Raw genomic sequence first — 7,022 nt, 5'->3', positions numbered from 1 at the left:
AGCAACGATTGGTGCCCCCATAATTTTGGTATGATTTACAAACGCCATGATATCAAATTCAAATAATTGAATGGACTTCATGTTGAATTTGATTTTTTAAAACCACCTTAAGTTGAGTTCAAATGTATGCTAGTTCATAGGTAGCTATTTATAATGTTCATTGTTATAATGTAATTTACACACACAACATGAACTATACTCACGTTTATATTCGATTGCTAAAGCGATGCATTGTCTGGAGTTCAAAATACTAACTATGTAGATCAATTGTGTCGAATTAACATAGACATGCTCAAATTCGATAGAATCTAGATGTCTGATGGATCAATGACCGTTCCTTACGCGAATTGCAAATATCATGATCCCATCCTAATATTTAGATACAATTTATATCTTTAATCAATGTGTACAGCAGTCTTGTATGTGTAGTTTCACTCTCCATTGGTGGTCTCTCACACATGCTCACACACTCTCTCCCGAGGTGTCTTTCCCGCACACATGCTCTCGATATAACCCTCCCCCCTCTCGTAACCATTTACGACAATTTTCACTAACCTTTATCACAAGCACTCTTCCTCTCGCAAGCATACACACGCACAATCCCCATCGACCCTTTCTATATACATAGACCTGCCTATGTGTCTCCTGTACGCACATTATCTTTAGGCATGTCTCTCACGCATTGTCTCACACCTCTCTTCCTAATCGGCGAGTATGATTCTAGCAGAGCATTCTATAGGATGCCCCTTAAAGTTAGGTTGGATGAATAGTAATATCAGAGATAAAGGGGTTACCTTAGTCCGAGAACCCAGGGTTACAAATCCTAGCCGGCTTTGTCAGTGGACATAGAGTCCTTCACAATTATGCTATCTTTGTCTTGTACGACTAGTCATCCATGGGTCTCCCTAAATGCATCACGGGCCGACCAATGTGGCGCGGGACGGAACCGAACGAAGGGCCTCACCTCGACCCACCGGACCTCACCGCGTACCCCCCTCTACGCCCCTTTCAAGTACGCACACAAACTATCTCCAGGTCCTCTAAAAGTAAGCCCCCGGCACATTCACGCATGTTTCATCTTTCTCTCGTGATATATACAGTGACGATCATTGTATTTGAAGCGAAAGCACGATACATACATTGGACTTCAGAATCCACTCATTACGGTCACCATTTATGTTTTGTGGTTATTATATAGTCACGGGCTCACCGTACAACTCTGTATTTGCTCAAGACACGACTAGTTGACCAGTTAAACGCTCCACGTGGCACCTCTAGTGTTGCATCACATTATCTCACTACCATCGGGCCCACCTGTCGGCTTGTATCTACTCTACATCTACACTCTTATAAAATACTAGCAAGATGCCCATGCGTTGCACAGAACATCAAGATGCATTTGTATGAGTAGTTTATCTTGTGGGAGAAAATGATGAACAAGGGAATGCCTTATTTGCAAGTGTGGAGAGGGGTGTGGCTATCTTTTTGCAAAATTGCCATAGTTTCCTTCCTATCCGTCAGATATAGATCGGACGGCCTATATTGCAGGATGGCAGGCACACGATCATCACTGACTATGCTTTTTATAAGAGTAGGGATAAAATACACTCTTATAAAAAACAGAGTTGGTGATGATGGTGTGCCTGCCATCCTGCAATATAGGTCGTCCGATTTATATCTGACGGATAGGAAAGAAACTATGACAATTTTGCCTAAGATGTACCCACACACCTCTCCACATTTGCAAATAAGGCCTTCCCTCATTCATCCTTTTCTCTCACAAGATAAACTAGTCATACAAATGCATCTTGATGTTACGTGCAACGCACGAGCATCTTGCTAGTAAGAATGAAAACAAGCGACAAAAAAATATTGGACGGTGGTTCGAAGTCATGACTGCGGGCACAGCGGACAAGTGGCCTTGTATTGGTATGCTGAGCCATCTATTTTAACACACACGAGCTGGTGTGGTGATTATACACACACGCACGCATGCACATGAACTGCATGCACGCAACACTCACACGAACACATGCACCCACGCACGCACGCAACACTCAAACATACACACGCAGCCACACACGCACGCAACACTCACACGCACACACGCATGCATGCATGCACACACCAGTACACCACACGACCAACACACACTCTCACGCTCAAGTGCTCAACCTACACGAGCATGCGCACACACCAGGCCCTGACAGACACATACACAACCAGGTGATTCCCGCGCACGGGGTGGAGTCTTGTCGCGCCTACGTAAATTTGTGTTTATCTGACATTTTCCCTATGCGAACTGATAGGTGGGACCCACAAGGAATGTGGTCAATTTAACTAGTCAACATGGTGCCACGCAGACTATTTGGCCGGTCAACAGAGTGCAATCCGATGCTGAACCATGAGCAAGTGACCGTATAATCACCGCAAAATGTATATAGTGACTGTAATCAGCTTATTCTGAAGTTCGGTGAACGTATTTCGCTTTTCTCTCTGTAGGCCCTCCAAAACTACATCTCTACACGTTCTCGCATGTTACATCTAACAACTATGCAATACAGCACTACTACTACACTCTAACACAATAAATCATATGTGTTTTTAGTTTTACTAGATATCATATTGTTACTTAATTATTTAGTTTGCATACATTAAAATTGCCTTTGAAATGTATGGCCAGTATCATATACCGCGCGGGAAAAATCCCGCCCTTTCCTGTTTAATCGGGTTTGTATCGATGGATCATGCGAAACAGCAAAACTATAGTACTATATACAGTACAAGTGACAGTTCACTGGGCCGTCGTGTCGTGTACTCCTCCGTCGTAAGAGTGGAGCGCTCGCTTTCATAAATCTTCTAGTCCCTTTCGCCGACATGTGGGGCATCAAGCTATCGGGTCCACGTGCCATACCGGAATACAGTGCAGAGCAGCCGGGGTGAAGCACCCAGTCATGGCGCCGACGTAGTAATGAGCAATGAGGTGTCAAATCACAAAGCTGCACCTTTCCCGCAGTTAAGTTAGAGGGACGAAGTAATAGTGCTAAAAAAAGAAGTTGGAGGGACGACGCAACCATCATTTCACTCGTTGCTGAATCCGCTTCTCCCTCATCTTCTTCAAGTTAACCACGTGTTGCTTCTGCCGTTGTTCTGCCTCATGTGGGAAGCGGGTCGGCTTGGTAAAGCACTGACACGTGGGACCGCATGTTAGCAAACCGCCAGGACAACATCCTCTAAAAATAAGAAACCTCCTCCGCCATCCGCGCGGCAAAATCACCTCCTTTTTACTAATCTTGATTCTATAATTTTTTAGATCAATATAATTGAGATTTGTATAGATAGCACACAGGAGCAAAACCAAGTGGTACGGTTAAGGGCATCCACAATGTGTAGCCAAATGTGAAAATAGCTTTTGGCATCGTGGGAATCATTGTGGACGGTGTTGCCAAAGCCAAAAGGATGGAACCGAAGCTCCCTGATTGATTGATTGAAGGAATAGAAAAATGCAACGTCTCTCCTCTTTCTCCCGTGCTTGGACGCATGTACACTATAGAGGACGGAGTCTACTCCCCTGTCCCTTCTATCACAAATCACAAAGCAGTGAGGCGTCAAATCACAAAGCACGGACGAAGCAACCATCATTTCACTCTTCGCTGACTCCGCTTCTCCATTGTCTTCTTAGAGAAACCATCTCACCGCACTAAGATGGACAGACGATGCTATTGTGTACATTTACGCGTCCTTTGGTTCAACGGGCTTCCTGGATGCAAATAAGGCGGTTGTCTCGGCTTGCAGGCGGCACTTGCGAACGACTTACCGTGGTCTCCCTCAATGGTGTTCTCCGTCGAACGCACTTCGCCAAACCACAACGTTCGAGATATCGTCGACGTCACCGCAATGGGGAAGGAAGTCAAATATAGTTACTACCTCCATTTTTTTTGTACACAAGGCCAGTATATAAAAATTACAATTTGCAAAAGTCCACTAACACTAATCGAGGCAAAATTGATGGGGTTTGCCTCGTACTAGCAACCAAGGACATTAATATCCCCTACATGCATGCGGAAGTGAGAAGGTTGGTTTGCATGGCGCTGCATTAATCAAGCGATGAGGAGTGAGATGGTTAGCTCTTTGGGCTTTGGAGAAAAAAATACGCATTAATTGACACGTGAAACGAGGATTTGTATCGATTAATCCCGCGAAGGAAAACCCCGCCTTTCTTTTTTAACACTAGTACTCCTAGTACGTAGCACTACGTACTTATCCTATTTGGGTCTAGGCCTTGCATTGCCATACTTCGCCACACATTTTTGCCAAGCTTGCCTAAAGTTTTCAAAATGAAAAGGATGTACACTTGCGCACAGCTGTCGCGGTCGCACCGCACCCTCACACGGTCGCTCCTGCACGCCGCGGTCACACCGCACCCTCACATGCACAGTCGCTCCTGCACGCCGCAAACCCAACCAAGGGAACGCACCCTCACTGACACGTGCTGTCGCATGTGAACAAACCAAACTCAGCCATCCTACCGCTGACACATAATTTTCGTTCATAGAGTATGTTTATCCAACCGCATGTTGGAGAGTATCCGTACGGCCCGTGCGGTGGTCTGTTGGGGAAGAAGAAGAGGTGAGCAAGAAGGGTTAGGAGGCGTAGGATATTCATCCAACCGCCTGAAATGGTAGGCTGACCCAAGTCAGGCGACTTGCATAACAATATACAGTATGTTTTTACACAGCAAAAGATCCATAAAAACAACAACATAAAGAAAAACTATCACTACTCGCGGAACGAGACGACCTCGTCGTCTTTGGCTGCCGGCGCGAACCAGCCGTAGCTGCCGACGTGTGTCTCCGCACCGTGGTTGTCCTCGGCCTCCAGCTACTCATTCATGCGGAGCATGCGGGCACTCTGCACGGACGAGAGCACCGCCCGGTTCAAGTCGAGGACGTCCGGTTCCGCCTGCAGGAGGGCCTCGATGGTAGCAGCATCCGCACGCTCCGCGTCGAGTCGAGCCTCCGCCACCCGGTTCAAGTCCAGGACGTCCGGTTCCACCTGCAGGAGGGCCTCGATGAGAGCAGCATCCACGCGCTCCGCGTCGAGTTGAGCCTCTGCCGCCCGGTTCAAGCCTAGGACGTCCGGTTCCGCCCGCAGGAGGGCCTCGATGGCAGCGGCATCCGCACGCTCCGCCTCAAGTTGAGCCTCCGCCGCCCGATTCACATCCACGACATCCGGTTCCGCCTGCAGGAGAGCCTCGATGGCAGCGGCATGCGCACACTCCGCATCGAGTTGAGCCTCTGCCTCCCGGTCCTCCTTTAGTATCGCCAGGTTGAACCGCTGGTCCGCCTGCACCATGGGGGACTCGGACGCCAGCACGAAGTCGACGTCCATCGTCTCATACCATCGGAGGCCTTCTGCGCCGCGACCTCCGCCATGAACATTGGATCGGCTTCCTCCTCCTCGTAGCTTGGCTCCAGAGAACTCGGGGATTGGCCCGCCGCAAAGCGAGCTTGGGAACGGAGGTCTCTGGCACCGACCGCCGCCGCGATTTCTGCGCGGCGCTCCGGCGTCAGCATCTTGTAGTACATGATCTTGCGGCGCACCATGACTTTCCGGCGAACTAGGGGACGCTTGATGAGGGCTAGGGGATCAAAAGGTGGGGGAAGGGGCTGGAGATTAGATGTGGTTTTAGGGCAGTGGCTGGCGTAGGCCGAGCAGCAAAGGTTCTCGTGTGAATAGTGGTTCCAGTGACGACCGGTCAATCGGTTTTGACTGTACATCGCTCTTGTCACCTTCGCGTTGCAGCCCGGCACGCTGGACCCTCCACGTCACTCACCGAATGGAACGTGCTTCGTCTTGCATTTTCGCTCACTTGTGGGACCGCAGTTCAGAGCAAACCGGCGTCCTTCCCCCTCCCCCGCCCGCGTCATTTTATGCGGAGTAAATAAAAACAGAGGGAGTATACTACGGATGAGGATCCCCTGACAAGGCCGAACCCATTGAGTAACTGACATGCGGGGCCTAGCAAGCATGGGGTCCACCAGTAAGTGACCGAAAGGGAGGGTAAGGCAGGGATACGTATGTGAAAGGAGCTTCCAATGATATAATTTTCACATTATACATCTCATGTTCTATTAATCTTGTCAATAGTCAAATGCGGTTTTGAAAAACGCATTAGAGCATGGTTAATAATATAACCAGTCGATGGCTATAAGGAACTGCCATGTCATATATAGCCATCATCTATTATATGCACTCATACAGTAGTGTGGGCTATAAGGTTGGCTATTTCCCGCAAAAAAAATTATAAGGTTGGCTATTGTATTAGTACTTTTTTCCATCTCCTCTCCATCTCTTTCTTCATATTTATTGTACGTATTTAACTAGGAATACGTATATAGCTAGGCTCTTGCATGAGAGCTCACTCCCCTTACTTTTTCACATCTCTCTCCTCCACATAGGCCCTATATAAATGGAAGGAGGGAGTACAACTATGAGCACTGCATACTCTTGTACAGATGTTGTCAGTACTCCACTAGTACTATTGGACAGGGAGCTTAAAAAAAGTTACTATTGGACTGGCTATACGTGGCGAAATCCTAGTAGGAAGAGCATGCGCGAGAACAAGCACATTCACGTGGTTGAAAACAAATTGGAAACCATCTTGAGTACAAATCTAGGAGTACGTACGAATCTAACAATATTGATTGGGCGTTGTTGAATGTTGATACTTTTTTATCAAAGTAGAGATACTTTGACTACACATAAAACTTATATGTAAACTAGAAAGGATAGGAGGGAGTATAGTGTACGTTCAAAAACGAAACGAACATTGAATACCCTTTATATATGATTTGCGGATGCTATGATCACTCGTTCAAAATTTTGAATCCGCCTTAGGTATCACACATGCCCCCACTCGTTCTCTCTCGATTTCATCTCGGGGCCCGGAGATCGATTGAAAGAGGACTAGGGTGGGTACAATACGCTCGTTTCACTTATGAACGTACAATATAGTCCCT

This window comes from Triticum aestivum, chromosome 1D (assembly GCF_018294505.1).
Source record: "Triticum aestivum cultivar Chinese Spring chromosome 1D, IWGSC CS RefSeq v2.1, whole genome shotgun sequence".
NCBI classification, from domain to species: domain Eukaryota; kingdom Viridiplantae; phylum Streptophyta; class Magnoliopsida; order Poales; family Poaceae; genus Triticum; species Triticum aestivum.
Note: the sequence above shows the minus strand (reverse complement) of the source record.